The sequence below is a fragment of the Aquarana catesbeiana genome, linkage group LG02, assembly GCF_042186555.1.
Source record: "Aquarana catesbeiana isolate 2022-GZ linkage group LG02, ASM4218655v1, whole genome shotgun sequence".
In the NCBI taxonomy this organism is placed as follows: Eukaryota; Metazoa; Chordata; class Amphibia; order Anura; family Ranidae; genus Aquarana; species Aquarana catesbeiana.
Window position 1 is genome coordinate 176,846,759 of NC_133325.1, and position 20,106 is coordinate 176,866,864.

A 20,106-nucleotide genomic window follows, 5' to 3' on the forward strand; every position below is an offset into this window, starting at 1 on the left:
CATACTAGCACATTATGTTAAACTTACCTTAAAACGAAGCCCTCCAAGATGTCAGAGCTGGAGGCCGCTTCCATCTCCACCCGTCTTGCTTCCGGGTTCGCAGACTCTGGCTCTGTGGCTAGCCGGAGCAGCGATGATGTCACTCCCATGCACGGGTGGTCGTTCCTTCAGAGCGTATGCACCAGTGTCACTGGCTGCACGTACAGTAAATATCTCCTAAACAGTGCACACTGTGGTCAGTTTTCTAGCTGTGCTTTGGAACTCAGCCTGCTCTCCTCCAATGAGCAGAATTGTCCTGACATGCCCCCCCCCCCGCACAGCCATTAATTGAGGAGCTCAGTGTGCTGTTGTTCCTCCTCCCCCCAGCTCCTATACAATTGAGAACAGAAGGAGCAGAGGGAATGTGATCACTTATAAAAAGAGGGGAAAAAAATGTATTTATAATTTTTTTTTATATCTATACACAAATGTTTTGCCTTTTGTTTCAATTTTAAACTAAATTGGCAGTTTTACATGGTGATCATTTACAATCACTTTAAAGAAGTTGAGGCAAAGAACAGAGGACCCATCTTAATCAGTGGCTCCTGCGGGGATAGCCCTATATAGAGAAAAGGAATATTGCCAAGTAAATGAGCCACAGCTTCCTGTTATCAAGTCTGTTTAGAGAGCACAGTACTTGAAACTCTGGATGCTTGTCAAAATGCTGGTGATGGTCAGAGACTCCACACACTCAGATATACTTGCCTTTTGTTTCGAGTGCAGGGGCGTTGTCGGTTGCTTTTGCTAGTTTCTGTGGAGTATCCAGAGTAGACACCAAATTCAAAAGGTACATACAAATTCGGGAGGAAAACAGGTCAGTGTGTCATAAACAACTTGCTTAATTAAACAGCTCAAAAAAAAAAAAATAAATCAGCACTTGAAATGCAGGAATATTATTTTTATTCTGAATTAATATGCTTACTGTCTACCTATTGTAAAAATGGTTTAAGATTTGAATGCTGAGAAGAGTAGATCACAGGGATAAATTCTGTTATATGTGGACCAGTAAATTGGTGGTCTGTTTTTAGCAGTTGCATAATCATAGTCAGAGTTGGAAAAAAAATAAGATATGTGTAGTGGGGAAACCGAGAACTATCTGAGGGTCTATAATTTATTCAATCATCAAATCCATGTCTGTATGGCCAGCCATTAGGGATTATATGTTTGCTGGTAGCTTGAGGTTGATTAAAAAAAAGGTAATAGAAAATGAAGCTTCACGTGTCCTCCAAAAAATGCCAACATCGATCCACAACAAGTCAAAATATATATACCACAAGATTAACCTACAAAAACAGGCCACCATTACCAAAGTAACAAAATAGCTTTAATCATATGTCTGTACCATTAAACCCTAACCCCAAAATAACATTTTTAAAAGATTACCTACCACATCCTCTGGGAAGAGCCAATATAGAATGGTATGCCTGCTATAACAAAGAATAATCAATAACGTGCTATCTAAGTAATAGTATAGAAAAAATACAGTTAAACATATATTACATGTAGACTGTATTGCATCTATAATGTAAGTGTAGCCCCCTGTTTCCAAAAATGGGGCTATAGTGTAAATTTCGTTTTTGGCTGAGCTGTAAACAGCTCAGATTGATTGTACATTTTATTGATTCTGTCCTAAATTTGACTGTGTTGTGAATTTCCCACTGTTGCCAGTAGGTGTCACTAGTACCACAGGACAGTGTGAGAATAACAACTAAGTTAAGCCGAAATGAATATTCTTTTTCCAGAAACAGCTCAGTAGGAGGTTCCTGCTGCTGTGCATTATGGGAAGGGGTATTTATTGTATAGATGCCATGTGCTTTAGTCAGTCCTCACCTTCTTGCCTTTTAGGCCTGAGGCTACATTGCTGCAAGCTGTGCAAGTAGGCCCAGCAGCCTGTCTGGGGCCTACTAGTCTGAAGGTGGTCCTTAGGCTGTCTTGCCTGTTTGGAAGAAGCTGAGCCAAGCTGAGGAGATCCAGGGGAGGACCCTTGCTGGAGAGAGCCAGGATGAAGGCTGGTCTCTCAGAAGGGCCTGGTAACTTACTTGGAGGACACACCTACATCTAACAACCCTCACAGTACTGCCGGATCGGCTTAAAGGTTCTGGTACTGTGAAGCTGTTCTACAATCCAATCAAGGTAATACATTTCTGGCTGCTAAGTTTGTGAGAGAGACTTATCCAGGCATCTACTGGCTGCTAAGTCTGTGAGAGAGGCTTATCCAGACATCTTACTGGCTGCTAGAACTGTGTGAGAGACCTACCCAGGTATTCAAGATCTGCTGAAAGAAAGCTGTGTTTCGTCCTTTGATTCAAGGAGTCTGTAAGTGATCTGCTAAAAAGGTATCTGAAACCTCCCCTCAACCTCTTTTCTACAAGCTTTCTAGTTATAATTAAAGCATTGAAAAATACCTAAAGTGACTGGCGCCCACATTTGTTCTAACTTCCCATTATAGCCATGGACTCAGCCCTGAGGTGAATGTAAGTCTGCTCCCTGTATCTGGAGGTACCCTCTTTGCTCCCAGTATGCCCAGGGGGGTGTAACGACTTATTTCTTTCCACATTGAGGGCAACACTTATGCAAGCAAAAAAGCACACAAAACACACAAAAAGAAAAAGCACAAACCACCTAATAGGTATGTCTAAGGGCCCTATCACATGGGCTTTTTGATCAGGTCCACTAGTCCGTTTTCAGGCAGACTTAATCGGAAGCTACATGCAGCTCTATGGACAGGCAGTTTGTGTCCTGTGGACATGGGCAGACCAGTGATAGCTCTGTGGACAGCTGTATGTAAACGGACTCAGATGTTCATTTACATAAGTCCACCTCCAATTCATCATGTTTAGGTCTTGAAAAATGGAAAAGGATGCAGTCCTTCAGACCTGGAGAGACTTGGAGGTAAGTGGCTGTAAACAAACACAAGTCTATTTGCATCTGCCTGTCATACGCTGATGCTGGGTTGCCGTACAGCCACGCCTCCGACATAGGATTGAAAAAGTCGATATGACGAAACATGTCGGAGGCGTGGCTGTACGGCAACCCAGCATCAGCGTATGATGTATGACGCACTGTGATTAGCTGTGGCCGGTTGATACCACCTCGTAACGCTGAGGATCCAGCGAGGGAAGGGGTGAGAGGTTTCAGGCTGGATCCCTGGTCCGCCGTGACCACTAGTGCACTATTCTTACTAGTCACAAGGAGTGTCTTGTATATGCTGTTTAAATCTTTTAGGAATGTGAGTACAATGTTAGAAGGTTTTACTTTTTTAACTTAATAAATGTTTTTTAAACGTTTTCACACCATTGGAGGCAATATTTCTTCTTGCATGGTGACACATCTTTACCTGCTGAGAGGCACTGCTAAGTAAAGAGCTCCAGTTGTTGTGGACCCAGCTCCATCCAGCCTGAGTGACCCCCTGGAGGGATGGTTATAATGCTTACATGCCGCACATGAGAATGCAAGGCATATGTATTTGGTGAGTGCGGCTCCATTAGAGTGGAACACAATCACAATCGGTGTGGTGGAGGAGATTTTGTATGGTAGAGGAAGATCACAGTTTTGGATTCACTTGTTCAACACACTTATTTGGCATGGACTTTGTTTAATAGTTTAACCTTAACACTGCACGGACTGTTTGTGGTTACTTATGGAAGTTATTCATTCACATTTTTCATCACTACAATATTATCAGTATTATTTGAATCATCACGAGTCGCCTACTGTTTAATACTAGCACTTCAGGTTAATGGTATTTATCAGTAGGCATCACTACTTTATATTTTGTTCACAGCGCCACTATTTTAATTATTTACAATACTTTTTTCCTATATTGGCTGTCTCATCACATCCTGAACTAATTGCTGATAAGGAGGAACCAATGCTTTGGACAGTTTAGACTCCTGATCGCTGCTCCTTGGGCAACAATGAAGCAATAAAGCCAGCCATAGACGGTTCGAATCTCAGCCGGTTCAGTATGGGCAGGTTAAATGTAATGTTTTTTTTTCTTTTTAGGGGTAGCCTAAATTCCATTATAACTGTATCAATTGAGATTTCCAGAAATCCTAGGTTGTACATGGAGAAACATTTTCACTGCAGCTAAAGGAACACCAATGTGTCCCATCAACTGCTGCAAACCTTAGAACAACTTGTGACCAATGGCAGAATTAGCAGGCCGAGCAGAAAATCATCTACATAATGTGCCATGGCCCCTTCTGGGTGTTCATCCATTCAAAAAAGCAGGACAATTATTCAAAAAGGCAAGAAACCGAACAACCTATTGGAAGACTTTTATCAAAATAAAATCTCCCCTCAACTGAAAAACCAAGAGAATTGAACGCCTCTGGCCATATAGAAAACGGTCTAAAAGCCAATGTCTAATTAGGCCAAGAGGGCTCCCTGTCCAAAGGCTCTAATGCCCTCATTGATTTGATCATTCAGAGACAAACTCATTGTAAATAAGGATTTGGTGAATAATTCTACATTTATTAGGTCCTTTTTAGGTATTAGCACTAACAATGAAAGGCAAAGCTTCCTTCTCTAATTTCCTTGTTTTCCCTCATTTCTTTGATCAGTTTATAGTGAACAACATCTGTTAAAGCAGTCACAGATTTTAAAATTATCAATCCAAAGCAACCCTGACCCAAATAAGGAGGCAGGTAAAAAACAATATCAAAACCTTCAACGAGCATGTGCTGATACATTTGGGAAGCTCTTTAGCTCATGCATTTTTTTTAAACTCACTGCTATCCAGGCTTTCCAGAAAAAGCTACACCCTAAATATAGGGACCTGTAGATAAGATCGCTGATAGCAACAATAACCTTCATGTCTAAATTTGCAAGTATGGGGAGATTGACGCTAAGATTCATTGAAGGAAAAAGATTCCTTTCCTAAAAGATAAATCTGAAGCAGCCTTTACTGCAGACATCTGAACATGTGTTTGCTGGGGAGTCATTAAACTCAGCCAAAGGCCAATATACTTAGATCCCCATTTAATAGGTGGGTAGACTGCCAGTTTTGGTCTGTAAGATTCATCATAATGGAACAAAGCCAGCAACCTAGGCATGTAAGCCTCATGGACATTATCCACATGCTGAAAAAGACCTGAAGTAAAGGTTGGGCCTTTTTCTACCCATCACACTTGCATAGATTGAATAAGCCTGTAACAATTGGCAAATGTTCTAGCCACAGAACATCTTCACTCTACCTCTGGGCCTACACTTTATTTCTGACCAAAATCTTTCTGACTGGTTAGTAATAGGATATCTACATAATCACCCTGTAATTTTTTCCTATTATTTTATAACACCAACTGATTAATAAAATGAAATCCGAAAGAGCAATGTTACATGTTAATGCTTCTCTGTAACATAGCTGGCTGACAAGCTAGAGCTTTGGAAATGTCAGCGACTGGGGTGGCAGAAAACTAACATAAACTGGAGAGACACTAAGGTTACCATGATCAGATTGTATAGATACACAAACAGCTGCAGTTGAGTAAGGTATGTGTAAAGCTGGAGGAGAACCCATAGAACCTAGTAGTTGAGAAAAGTAACCTAACAAAGGTGCCTTCTCACCCCCCTGTATTGCACTCACCAAGTGCAGAAGAAGGTGCTGATTCCTGCTCCTTAAGGTGTGCTCGGTCCTGTAGAGTTGTGAGTGTGATTGCTGTTTACCCAGTGCTGTTTACCACTCTGGTAATCCTCTTTGGGGGCCTCTGATGGGGTGTAGGGGCACTTAGGCTCTCTGCTCCTCTTCGGCAGGGGTTCTACCTCTTTCCCTCAGTGATCCTGTGACCTGTTGGTCGCCTGTCCCCAATGGCATTGAGAAATGCATCTGACTTCTGGTTCAGCCTCCTGTTGAGCCTCCTCCCAGGACCCTTCCTCAGACCTGTGTTGGAAATCCTTAGTGGGCAACGAGGCATTTCGACCACTCTGCCCGTGTTTCTGATAGTCTTCTCCCAGCAGACAGGTAACAGATCTGTGCCCAACCAATACTTACATCTGACAAGCTGAAGCTCTGGAAGGGGTAGTGAACTTTATTTACCACCCTCGCTATAGCCGAAAGACGGCTACAGCGTGGGCCTTAATGGACGTCTTCCCGAACTTCCGTTTTTTTTCGTGTTGGTCTGTGAAACGCACGCCGCCCAGACCCAGGAACTTTGCCCGTAAACCATTCATGTAATCGGGGCAACTGTTAGCCCTTTTTGCCTAAGGAAAGTACTTTTTATTTAATTTTTTATTTGTGATAAATAAATAATTTTTTATCGGATTTACACTATGGATGCCTGTTTTTAATTACATGTGGATACCGTTTTGCATATATCTTGCTCCGGAGTAGGAGAGCTTATTGTTTCCGGGGACATCCGGATTGGAGATCCAGTTTACTACATGCTCTTTACCCCTGCAGGAGTGGGGGCTTCTGGTGAGTGCATATACCTAAGGGGGAGCACGAGAAGTCACTTTATTTGATGCACGAGAAGTCAATTTATTTGATGCACAAAAGTTGATATAAAGTAGCATCACTTGGAAATCAGCACAAGTCACTTTTATGGAAATATGGACACTGGATATTGAAAGACTTTTTGTTATATATTTGCTTTTTTCATAATTTGCTTATATTCTTCATTGCTATACATTTGATACATATATCATTTGTTTTCAGTTTGATTTACTTGGTAATAAGCAATTTTTTTTGCTACACAGGTTTTTTTTAATGATTGGTAATATACATTTCTTCTATATACTTTTTTCCGTCACTTGATTCACTTGCAAATTAGGAGTTTACTTATTACTAGCACCAGGTTATCAGTTAGTAATAACCTTGTGATAATGCACCATTTTTGATGTGGATAAAGAGTATTTCTATTATACTGCTTAGGGATTCACACTCTCACCATTATTTGTCCTAAATAGACAACACATCGTCTTTTTGAACATAGGAATTTATTATAGTATATAAGATTTTTTTCTGTATCGTCCCAAACAGATAAACACATTTATACATATTGTTATAATCACCATGGTTGGTTGATATACATGTTATACCCATTACGAGCAGCGTCAATATCCCCTCCTTTTGATCATTTATAAATGTGTGATTGTTTATGTGCACTGGTTTGTGCAGCATATTTTATAATTTTTTGCAGCTTTTGCAGCTTTGCACTATATATATTCTGATATAGGCATTGTTGTGTACACATATATAATATATATATATATATATATATGTACACAACAATGTACAATGTGCCCCTTGCTCGCTTGGTTCCACTTTCCCGACACTCCTCTGCAGCTATTGAATCCAATTGCAACATCTGATGGTTCGGTCATCCAATGCTCCGGGACTAGAACTACAGCTCTGTGCCGTTCTAGTCCAGTTGTGATAGCTCAGAACAAACACCAGGCAGGCTGTATGTAAGTTCAAACAGGAATCTCCTTTATTGCAAAATACAGGCTTTTATACACTCAAAGTGGAGGTGCAGACCTCCTGCTCATATTACTCTAACAATACAGCTGTAACCTAATTAACCTAATTAACATGAGCTAATTAACTAATCCCTTTAGACAGCCTAGATGACTCAGACATGACCGTTAGGCCAGACTGGCCGTCTTGTAGTTCAGAAAATCCAATCAACATTATCACAATCAACATAGACTCTTCTTCACACAATAGCAGAATTAATTAACACAAATAACAATGGGAATCTAATGACTCTTAAATCCCATACTATAGACTTATTTACAATACACATTTTATCAGACAACAGACAGGTGCTGGAATTTACATCAGCATCTCCTAACAGTATCTGTCCCAGCATTATGAATCAGCCACTATTCCAATATGGCAAATCCAGGGTCCCCGAGTCTGTGTGTCCTGGGGGACCAGGACCCGAATCCACAGTAATACCACCTCAGGGGTCCCCAGGCATACAGCTCACAAAGAGCACCGTTCCCCCAAATGCAAGGGCCCCCGATCGATCGGCAAGAGGCTAGCATACAGTCCTCTCCAAAAGTCTCTCTCCCGGCTATATATAATTATTATTATACAGGATTTATATAGCGCCGACAGTTTACACAACGCTTTACAACATTAGGGCAGACAGTACAATAACAATACAATTCAATACAGGAGGAATCAGAGAGCCCTGCTCGTTAGAGCTTACAATCTAGGAGGGAGGGTCAAGTTATACAAAAGGGTAATAGCTGTGGGGGATGAGCTAATGGAGAAAATAGTGCAGTTGTTAGATGGAGGCAGGATAGGCTTCTCTGAAGAGGAAAGTTTTCAGGGATCGCCTAAAAGTGGATATATACTATGAGAATACATTACGATGGGTTGGCCTAGGTCCTGAAACCCTGCTGCACTAGGTGGTTTCTTCTGGTCTTTGCTTTATCACTACAGGAGAGACTAGTGACAGAGGGGTGACAGAAGGAACCACAGTGGGGACCCAGGGATCCAATACTGCTGGAAGGGGTGGAATCTGAAGATTCTTCAGATGCCTGTAGCTGCTGAACAGAGTAAAATCAGAGGAATGAACAGTGAGACAGGTGGGTGTAAAGTAGGGTTGCCACCTGTCCAGGATTCACCCGGACAGTTCGGGTTTTGAATGATGTGTCCGGGTTTCAGTCCACCTGAAACCCGGACACATTATTCAGACCAGGCTGTGGCTCCCCAAGCAACCGAGATAGTCATACACAAATCTGTTGCCGCTGCGGGACGCTGTTTGGGGGCCGGTTTGGCAGCACTGAAGGGTGGGGTGATAATGTCAGCAAGAGAAAGTTGGCCACACCCACTGGCACGCTCTGTGCACTACATTACTACTCCCCTTGGGGCACCTAAATGTGTCCCAGGTCTTTTATATTCCTATAGTGTTTACTGCAAAAAAAAAAATGCCCTGTGCTGAAAAAGTGTTTGGGTTTGGCTTGAAGAAAAGGTGGCAACCCTAGTGTAAAGCCTCTCCTTTTGCAGGTCATTATTTTTGTACTTTTTTTATCAGCTCGGCCAGAGTCCATTTAAGTGCAGATACAGTATGGCTAAACGCCAGAATTTCAATAGATTTTTTTTCTTTCTTCTCTGGGCACAGCATACAATAAAAATCTAAAAGATAACTACAGAGCAGTGTCAAGGTCTAAGTCTGTTGTATTGCAAAATCAGCAGAACACCTTTATGAACATTGTCCTAAAGGGAAAGAATCACAAAAATTAATAAATTACACAGCCAAAAGGGAACAGTCAAAAAAGGACCTCCAAAATACACAATGAATACAAATGGAAAACTATAGCCAAATAAAGTATAACAAATAGGTTAGAACTACCTCGACTGGAGAGTTGCCCAAGTGGAACTGAGAACATTAAAGGGGAATACTGTATTCAGTTTATTATAGCCAGAAAAATAAACACAGGGAAACAGCCTAATTTACTAAAGGGAAAATAAACAGGCGCAGGGCATGATTGCATAGGCCTGCAAATATACTTGCACAGATGGAATGTCACACATTAAAAAGTCCTTTGCCATGCACTGTCTAGCAAAACACACACAGATGTTCAACACATATAGTATGCTCCTAGTTTGCACTATGAATTAAACATAAAATAAAAATAAACATCTGTTTTTGTGTTTTCTATAGCAAAAAGATGCACTAAGGAAAACACCTTCTACTATACTAATGAAAAAAACTATATTATCTCAAGTACCAGAGTTGTTCAATAAAGTACCAAATATCCACATTCCAATCAAGAAAGGAGCTAAAAAAAAAACATACTGTGGGTTATTTACGAAAGGCAAATCCACTTTGCACTACAAGTGCATTTGGAAGTGCAGTCCCTGTAGATCTGAGGGGGACATGCCAGGAAAAAAAAAAAACAGCACTTTCGCTTGCACATGATTGTATGATAAAATCAGCAGAGCTTCCCCTCATTTCAGATCTTCCCCTCAGATTTACAGCGACTGCACTTCCAAGTGCACTTGCAGTGCAAAGTGGATTTGCCTTTTGTAAATAACCCCCAGTGTGTTGTAAAAAGAAAAAAGTTTGGGAACTGCACTTGACATGGCCACAGTGAGCATACACTATGGGGTTGATTTACTAAAGGCAAATGCACTGTGCACTACAAGTACACTGCAAGTGCACTTGCTGTAGATCTGAAGGAAAGATCGAAATTTAGGGGAAGCTCTGCTGATTTCTATCATCCTATCATGTGCAAGCAAAAATTATGTTTTTTTATTTTCCTTGAATGTCCCCCACAGATGTACAGCGACTGCACTTCCAAGTACACTTGTAGTGCGCAGTGGATTTGCCTTTAGTAAATAAACCCCTATATGTACTTGTGGTACCTCCATCACAATGTGCTCTATTGAATTTTAATGTAGCACCCTGGTGTTTAGGCAGGGTTGCTCCTAAATTTACCTGCCAGGTATAGCTACCTTGGCCTATTATTAGGGATCAATTGATTTCACTCTAAGTCTGTAATTGCTGCACTTCTCTCTTTTGCTGGTAGGTGGTCTGGAACCTGGTGGCATTAGATACGAGAACGGCAATGCAAGGTCATATTATGGGTATATGAGATATCCCAGCCAATGGGCAGGGGCTTTCTTAAAGGGGTTGTAAAGGTAAAAGTTTTTTCACCTTAATGCATTCTATGCATTAAGGTGAAAAAACTTCTGACAGAACCGCCGCCCCCAGCACCCCCGTTTTACTTACCTGACGCCTCGAAAGTCAGCTTCGCGTTCCCGACATCTGTTCCTCCGCTCACCCTGGCCGCTGATTGGCTGCAGTGGATGGATTGAAAGCAGCGCAGCCATTGGCTCGCGCTGCTGTCAATCACATCCGATGACGCGGCGCGCCGGGGGGCGGGGCCGAGTGATACAGCGAGCGGCTATAGCCGCCGGCTGTATCACGGGAGCGCGCCCGCAAGCACTCACCACCGTGCGAGAGAGCTCGCATGAAGGTGGTAAATGCTTGCGGGGAGGAGCTGAGACAGCCGCCGAGGGACCCCAGAAGACCAGGTTCGGGGCCACTCTGTGCAGAACGAGCTGCACAGTGAAGGTAAGTATGACATGTTTGTTATTTTAAAAAAAAAAAAAAAACACCTTTACAACCCCTTTAAATCCCTTGGCCTGCTGGGAGAACCTATATATTTGGGTGGAGTCAGGTGATCGCTGTTCTGTGCCACCTGGATGGCTGTCTGGGTGGACATGTGTGGGTGACGGTAATTCCGCGCTTTAGGAGAATAGGGACAAGAAAGGACTGCTGCCCCCCTAAAAATGAAAATCACCTAGGTGAAATCCAGTATACAAAAATTGCTATAAATAGGGGAATTGGCGCTGTCCGGCTATATGTGCATTAAATGATAATTCCTACAAGTGCAAGAAAAAAGGAGACATACATGTAGAAAATAAAAAATAAATATAAAACAATTAATATGTGTGTGACCAATGTGTTGTGGGAGCTATTAAAGTGCAAACAACACTTCCAGCAAGTGATAATAAAGTACAACGTGCTCCTAAAATAAATATATATGTGCCAATGTCTCAATATAAACCAACTGCCTATATATGTATAGGAATGTGCCCAAAAATAAAAACAAAAACTCCAAAATAAACACTTATAGCAATAAAACAGTATTGGCAATAAGGAACAAACAGTTATGACAGTAAAAAGTTATGACAGTAAAAAATCCCCAGCATGTGTACATAAAAAGTCCAACAAAACAATATGTGAAGGGTGAAGAAAAATGTATATGAAAAAACGGTAAGTGTCCAAAATCAAGGTCCTAAAGTGTATCCTTTTGGTGAAAAGAACGTGGTTTCAGCATTGACTGGTGTTGCCCCCGTCCTTCACTGCACCCCCACTCGTGCTTACACTCACCGGACTGCCTAACCCCTGCAGGGGTAAAAGGCGTATGCAGAAAATCCTGCGATGGCGAGTCCAGGAAGCGGTCCTCCGTCCAGGGCGTGGCCTCGGGATACGCACACGTCGGCATCTCTCTGCTTGAGCTAGTTCCTGTTTCGAGCAGGCGGGCGGTGGAACGCACGCCACACCACGCTGCCCACCAGCTGCGAGACAGCTATTGGAGCACTGTCAGCTCCTGTGTTTACGAACTGCTTTTAACTAAATTTGACCATACCCTTATGGATTTTTATTAAATAAAACCCATTTTTTTGGATTCACGCTATGAAGTTCTTTCTTTCACTATTATATATGGATGTTTAACATTTGGGGATACAAAAACATCAGAGAAGGATAAACACCCCTGGACGGAGGACCGCTTCCTGGACTCGCCATCGCAGGATTGGACTCTGCCCAGAGAAGGAGGGGGAACACGCTCCCTGTCACAGACACACAGACGCTCCCATCCTGACAGGGAGAAGCAGGCAACCCACAGCTGAGGAGCTGAGCAGCTGGCTCAATATTCGGCGGCAGCGGGGGGGCGCTGGTCTATATTCGCTCCATAAGACTCACAGGCATTTCCCCCCATTCTTTTTGGGGGGGGGAGTGCGTCTTATGGTGCAAAAAATACGGTATCTTGAGTTCCAAGCTAGGAACCCAGCAGAGAAGCGGCGGTGATACTACAGTGAAGATTGGAGGAGCTCACGTGATTCAGTGGCAGTGAGTCATCTAGTCTAGTGAGAGAGAGACTGGGAGCTCAGTGGGCTGAAGAACTACAAGAAGTGATTGTAGTGGAAGCGAAGGAACTGTTACAGTTTGTGTTAGAAACGGTTAAAGACTGTTGCCATGAGAGACAGAATTCCTACACATGCAGATGTGGCGTCTTGCTGGATGCCTTTCCCTGCCTGGCTGTCCTCCTGTTGAAGTCTCGGAGTCTGCCAGTTAATATTGCAACTGCTTAAGGGTGTCCTTTCCCTAACCCTCTCTACCAAAGTTCTGTTAAGAGAAATAAAAATCTCTTTGCATTCAAGAAGTGTCTGGCGCCCAATGAATCTACCTTGGATTACACCCACTATGCCTTACAACCCACCACATACAGAAGGATGTCAGCTATTCCTGGCCCTGGAGGTTCTCATTAGACTGAAGGAGGCCTGGGACTTTTCTACATTTATTTTTGTTGGATTTTGACAAACGTCTTTAGTTATATGAATGCACACTTCATGGAGTGTGCCTCCCATAGTATTCCATCCCATAGAGGCACCTGAAAAATGGAAAATGAAAGATAGACTCGCTAACATTAAATAAAATCATAATATGCACATATTCATGTACACTGCAGGCTCATAGTAAATACTGTGAGACTACGTTTTGGTTGTTTGGCCCAAAGTTTTAGCAATAAAGCATTTTCCTACAACATTAGGTAATAAACTTATCCATCGTGCCATACCATCAGGGAGGTGTGTGATTGGCCCCAAATGTATTCTGCAACAGGACAATGACCCAAAGAATACAGCCAATTATGTCATTACAAACTATCTTCAGCGTAAAAAAGAACAAGTCCTGGAAGTGATGGTTTGGCCCCCACAGAGCCCTGATTTCAACATCATTGAGTCTGTCTGGGATTAGATGAAGAGATGGGAGGATTTGAGGCAGCCTACATCCACAGAAGATCTGTAGTTCTCCAAGATGTTTGGAACAATCTTCCTGCTGAGTTCCCTCAAAGTGCGTGCAAATGTACTGAAGAACTGATGCTGCTTTGAAGGCAAAGGGTGGTCACACCAAATATTGATTTAATTTGGATTCCTTTTCTGTTCATTTACTTTCCATTTTGTTAATTAATAAAAATAAAATTAATACTTCTATTTCAGAAAGCATTCCTAAAGTGATTGTAAACGATCACCTTATAATACAACTCATTCCGTTTAAAATAGAAATGAAAGGCAAAACATTTGTGTATAGATATTTAAAAAAAATGTTATAAATACCTTTTTTCCCTTTTTTTATAAATGATCACTTTCCCTCTGTTCTCAGCTGCATAAGAGCTGAGGGGGAGGATAATCATCAGCACACTGAGCTTTCCAGTGAATGGCTGTGCAGTGGGGGCGTGTCAGAACAAGTTTGATCATTGTAGGAGAGCAGGCTGACTTCCCAGCATAGCTAGAGAACTGACCACAGTGTGTTCTCCTGCTTAGAGTGGTCAGTTTTTAATAGGAAAGCAAGGGGACTAGCAGGAACACCAGGGATTTCACATAAAGGAAGCAATACAAACAGAGCAGGATACTTTCTCATACAAGTACATGGTACAGCAGCCATATATGAGGAATATTAAGTGTTGGGGTGACATATATATATATATTTATTACAGCCTAGTATATACTCTGCATTTAGTGTAGATTAGATATTCAGTGTAGAATCTATATTCAGGCAGTGTAGTATATATAATATAGTGTATTGAAGTGGTTAAGGGGAACCCTACACCAAAATTTTAAAAAAAAATTGCGTGGGGGGTTCCCCCAAAATCCATACCAGACCCTTCAGAGCGCCCCCCTGAACATACCAGGGCACATGCCCTCAACATGGGGAGGGTGCTTTGTGGTCCCCCCAAAACACCTTGTCCCCATGTTGATGGGAACAAGGGCCTCTTCTCCACAACCCTTGCCCGGTGGTTGTTGGGGTCTGCGGGCACGGGGCTTATCAGAATCTGGAAGCCCCCTTTAACAAGGGGGCCCCCCAGATCCTGCCCCACCTATGTGAATGGGTATCGGGTACATTGTACCCCTGCTCATTCACCTAAAAAGTGTCAAAAAAAGTAAAAATGACAAACAGTTTTGGACAAGTCCTTTATTGAAAAAAAAATGTGTCCCGCGATGTCCATTCATCTTCAATCACAGCGTCCGACGTTCCTGAGAAAAAAAAACTGAACAACTCCGCCTCGATGGTAGGCGTCCCGCGACTGCAGCCTTTTCACGATGACAGCTGTTATATAGCTGAGGGCAGGGCCACCCTGTGATGTAAATGGGTGACCCCACCCCTTCTGATGTCACATGACGTCAGAAGGGGCAGGGTCACCCGCAGCTATATAAGAGCTGTCAAAGCAAAAAGACGGCAGTCATTGGAACGACTCTCATGGAGGCAGAGTTTTTACATATTTTCTTTTCTCGGGAACGTCGGATGTTGTGATTGAAGATGAATGGACATTGCAGGACACAGGGCCTGGTATGGATCTTGGGGGGACCCCATGCCATTTTTTAAAAAAATTTGGTGCAGGGTTCCTCTTAAAATCCATACCAGACCTGAAGGGCCTGGTATGGATCTTGGGGGGACCCCCACGCCATTTTTTTTTAAATTTTGGTGTGGGGTTCCCCTTAATATCCACACCAGACCTGAAGGGCCTGGTATGGATTTTGGGGGGGACCCCCACGCCATTTTTAAAAAAATTTTGAAGCTGGGTTCCCCCTAATATTCATACCAGACCCAAAGGACCTGGTAATGGGCTTGGGGGGGGACTCACGCCGTTTTTTTCAATGATTTTTATCTATATTGCCAAGATCCATCAATACATTACAGCCGAGAGCAGTTTTAAATGACATTTTGCTGTGGCATAGTAAAACACATCACAAAGATGCGTTACTTTACAGGCAGACTAAGGAGACCCCCCAGGTACGATATTTAAAGGAATATCTTTTTTTCATTATTCCACTTTAAGCATTATTAAAACCACTGCTCCTGAAAAAATGGCCATTTTTAAAACTTTTTTTGCATTGATACATGTCCCTTGGGACAGTTCCCAGGTCCCCACACTTTTTAATGGCAATAACTTGCATATAAGCCTTTAAAATGAGCACTTTTGATTTTTCACGTTCGTGTCCCATAGACTTTAACGGCGTTCGCCTGTTCGCACAAATTTTTTGCCTGTTCCCATGTTCTGCTGCAAACCGAACTGGGGGGGGGCAGGGGTGTTCAGCTCATCCTTACACACAAGCCTGTGATTTCGAAATGTCATTAAAGCCCAATTGTAATTGAATTTATTGTGAGCATATACACTCCAGGTCCTCACAGTGTGCAGCACTGTTTTTTTTTTGTTTTTTTTTAGAGCTTATGAAAAATCATTAAATTAGTCAGCAGCGCAAGATCCAAAATTTCAGAAACACTCAGAGTATTCCTCATTTTTATTTCCGCTGAATAAGTTACAGTTCATTTCTCTACCTACCACAAACTGAACTGTTTCTTAATGTTTCCCCTTTTCATCCTCTCTTCCTTTTTCATGTTACTTTTGAAAAGGATTTCTCAATCTTCAAGAGGTGTTCTGCTGCTATTGGAGTGGATTTACACTCACCAGCCTCTTTATCAGGTACACTTTGCTAGTACTGGGTTGGACACTCTTTTGCCTTTAGAACCACCTTAATTCTTTGTGGCATAGATTCAACAAGGTATTGGAAACATTCCTCAGATATTTTGGTCCATATTGACATGATAGCACATCCATGATGCGAATCTCCTGTTTGACCACAGCCCAAAGCTGCTCTATTGGATTGAGATCTGGTGACTGTGGAGGCCATTGGAGTACAGTGAACTTTGTGCTGGAAGGACAGAGGGTCAGGGGTCATGCAGCCTCTTGGACAGTCAGAGTAGAATGGAAACTCATCCAATAAGCTTTAACCAGACATTGATAGAAGTCACAAGACTGCTATAAACTGCTGATGAGAAAAGATATTTAGCAGTTTATATTTACTAAAGTAATTGCACTTTCTGTTCTGTGTACTGTACAAGACCAGATATAGTGAATGCATGGTCCTGGGTTTAGCAACACTTTAAGTAGTGGATGTGTACAGATTATTTTTGGAGAATAAGGATTGTGTCACCTCAAAGTTTATCCCTGATCACTAATGAGAAGTTAACATTTTACTCTAAGCAGCAATGTAAGGGTAACATTTTTACCTGCGAATAAAAGCAAATTTTAAAGCATAACTCCACTTTTGTCGAGAAAAAAAAAACATTCCCCTCTGGGTGATCTATGTACATTGCAAGGATTATAACAAACTTTGTTGCAGATTCCTACCTTTTGTTATTCTGAAGAAATCCCTCTGTGTTTCTCTGTGCCTCTGTTCTGAGTGGGTCTAATGGGAGTGGTTTCATAATTAACTGTCAGGTGTGCAGCTACAGAGCACTAATGAGGAAATGCTGCCTGCATCCCTTTAGACATGCTGCTATTGAAAGTATCTCTCCAAAAATGACATTTTTGTTGCAGGGGGTGCCTGAAATCTGACTTGTATCTTAGGCAGACTTCTGGGAAAATTGGTGAGCCAATCATACAAGCAGGAAATGATGTTTCTGGGGAGTGGTCAGTACACTCTCTGTGTGCAGAACAACTCCAGGTAGCCATATTGCAATGCATTCTCAGAAAATTACAGTGGCTGCAGTTTGAAAAGGAAAGGTAATTTTTAATAACATTCAATTACAATATGATTAGCGTCGCAATTATATGTGCTATATTATTTTTTCTTTATTTGCAATTTTTTTCCCCCACAAAAGTGGAGTTACCCTTTAAGGTTTGCACTGAACACTTAAAAGTTAGAATTTTGCAATGAGCACTGAAAATCTAGTGTTGACATTTAGCACTAATAGTGTAATTTGTGACTGTCATTTAGATTAAAGTTGGCCACGCTCTGTTAGTTTTTTATTCATTCAGCCAGTGGGGTGGATAGAAGAATCCACCAAGCCAGGGCACTGAATTTTGATAGCAGTTGTTAGGATACATAGATAAGTGCTGCAGCTAATTGGCTGCAGGCTCTGATCAATATAAATTTTCCAACCTTTCCATTATTTGATAGACTTCTGTTGAGCAGGGACTGCCACACATTGAACAAAATCAGCCAGTCCCTGCTGAACGGATGCAATTTTGATCTGTATATGGCCAGTTTAAAGCCTCATACACGGTACGAAAATCAGAAGGGGATTGTTGTTTGACAGGCTGTTGTCCGAAGTTCTTACTGTTAGTACGCTCCTTTCAACAATTGTTTTCCAATTTTCGGCCAACAAATATTTGATGACAGGCTAGTAAATTTTTGTCAAATGATGACTCCACGTCTGATTTTCTAATGGTCAGTACACAAATCCGTCACACAAAAGTCGAAAGTACAAACACACATGATCGAAACCAAGGAACGACTCGGAAGCGGTTGGTCTTGTAAACTAGTATTCGTAATGGAGAATTAACATTCGTGACGCGGCAAATTATGAAATGTCGAAATGCAGTTCACATTCTCTTCTTCTTTAATGGGATAATAATGAAGCTGCTTTGCTGGTGATACTGATGGAGTTATGCCAAACGTATTTTAAAAGGCATTTGTTTTCCAGTGATATCAAGAATATTATTATTATGCTTGTTTGATTTTTTGGGGTTACCACAACACCATTATCCCTGAGTTTTTAATATCAAAGATTTAACTATGTTGGTGTCCCTTGTTAATTTTACATTGTATTTTTTTAAATGTAACTGCCTACTCTCAAACTGTCATTTGAAGTAAAACACATAGCCAAGTATTATTCTACACCTTTTTTTTTGTGCAGAAAAAAAAATAACACAAAATTAAATTAGACATGCTATCTGCCATCCAAATACAAAGAACTTAACAAAAAAGTGCATTCCATGATACAAAAATATAGAAATTATAACAAATAAAAACATTATTCCAAAAAAAACCCCAAAAGAATAGAAATTAGTAAGTGGGGAAGGGGTGAAAATCCCCAGACCAGCGGGGTTGTTGGGGTTCTTGTGGCTGGTATTGCCACTGATCGGCATGCTGCTGTGGAGGTGGGGCCACAAAATCTAATGTGTGGGTGTTTTAAGCAATGTCACCCCTCACCCCTTTGTTGAGGAGCTGCAGGATGGGTCCCTCACACCTGCTCCTTTGCTCACTGGCCATCTGCCTTAATTTATTGGCCATCACACACCCAAATGCTTCAGCCTCATCTGGCTCAGTACAGAGCGCAGTAGTGGCCTGGCTGAGAAAGGAAGCTGTGGCCTCCTCCAGATTCCTGCTCTTCCTGGCTCTTTTTGCAGCAGGAGGGCGTAGGAGAGGGATCTGCGACTCCGTCTGGCTACAGGCCACTGGCTCCTCAAGAGGGACACTTTCCTGTGTATGAAAATGGGACATAATTAGAATCTTTTTTTGGGTTTGGTCATCACTCACACAATTTTGATCTCCTCACTGTTGCAAATTAAATATGGAGAAATAGAAAAGACTATCATTTTGACCCCAGCATTTTTCATTCTTGTTCAAATCATTTTTGGTCCCTACTATCTACTGATATGGAAAGCACTTTGTTAAGGCAGAAATATTTTCACAATAATGTCTAGTTATCGTCATTGTATTTTTGGATACAAATATGTTCAACAATGCTATACCTGGGTCAACCTGGTCTCCTCCACATCTTCATCCTGTGCATCAGGACCTGTGCGGACCTCAGAAGCTGTGGCCTCAGCAGTCATTGAAGGAAGCGTAGACAGTGATGGCCTGGGTTCTGTCTGGTCTGTGAAAAACCGCAGGCTGTGGTAATACCACAGTCTGGGGACATATAGGTCATCTGCTGCTGCTCCAGATCTCTGAGTCCATGACCTTGTTTAGCTCCCTTTCAAATATACTCCGAAGGTTGGCTATCCTTTGCTTGACTTAGTTGGTGTCTGCCCTGGGGTACACAGGTTTGCACAACTCTACCAGTTTCTCCAAAGCTGCCTTCCTCAATATTCTATTTGTGTAGTCTCTACTCTTCACTAGGGATGAGCTTCGCGTTCGAGTCGAACCCATGTTCGTCTCGAACATCGGCTGTTCGATCGTTCGCCAAATTCGTGTGGCGCGTCACGGCCCATAATTCACTGCGACATCGCAGTGCATTGCTGGCTGATGATTGGCCAAGCATGCACTATGACCCGCATGCTTGGCCAATCACAGCTCCGTCGGTAGAGAGAGCTGTAATTGGCCAAAGCCAGGGTGGCTTTGGCCAATTATGGCTCAGGGGGTTTAGAACACGCCCCACACTATATAAGGCCGCCTGCATGGCGGCCCTGTGTAGTGTGTTCCGGCGTGCTGAGAGATAGAGAGAGAGACAGTGTCATTTCATTTGAGTTAGCTAGATTAGGCAGGACAGTCAGTGAGTTAGCTGCACTTACAGTGTATTGTGTGTGTGTGTG

At 42.2% G+C, this 20,106-nt stretch overlaps 1 protein-coding gene across 3 annotated transcripts in view; it reads left to right on the top strand.

Annotated features, from left to right (window-relative positions):
• Positions 1-596: 596 nt before the first annotated feature.
• The window catches only part of LOC141127437 (17-beta-hydroxysteroid dehydrogenase type 6-like), a 109,361-nt gene continuing 89,851 nt past the window's right edge, over positions 597-20,106 (top strand). For 2 of the 3 annotated variants that reach the window (XM_073613864.1, XM_073613867.1), the window contains exon 1: positions 597-853. The gene's annotated coding sequence lies outside the window, so the exon portion shown is untranslated. Of the gene's footprint in view, positions 854-1,884; positions 2,376-20,106 lie in introns of all 3 variants that reach the window. The other variant, XM_073613866.1, reaches the window with a different exon arrangement.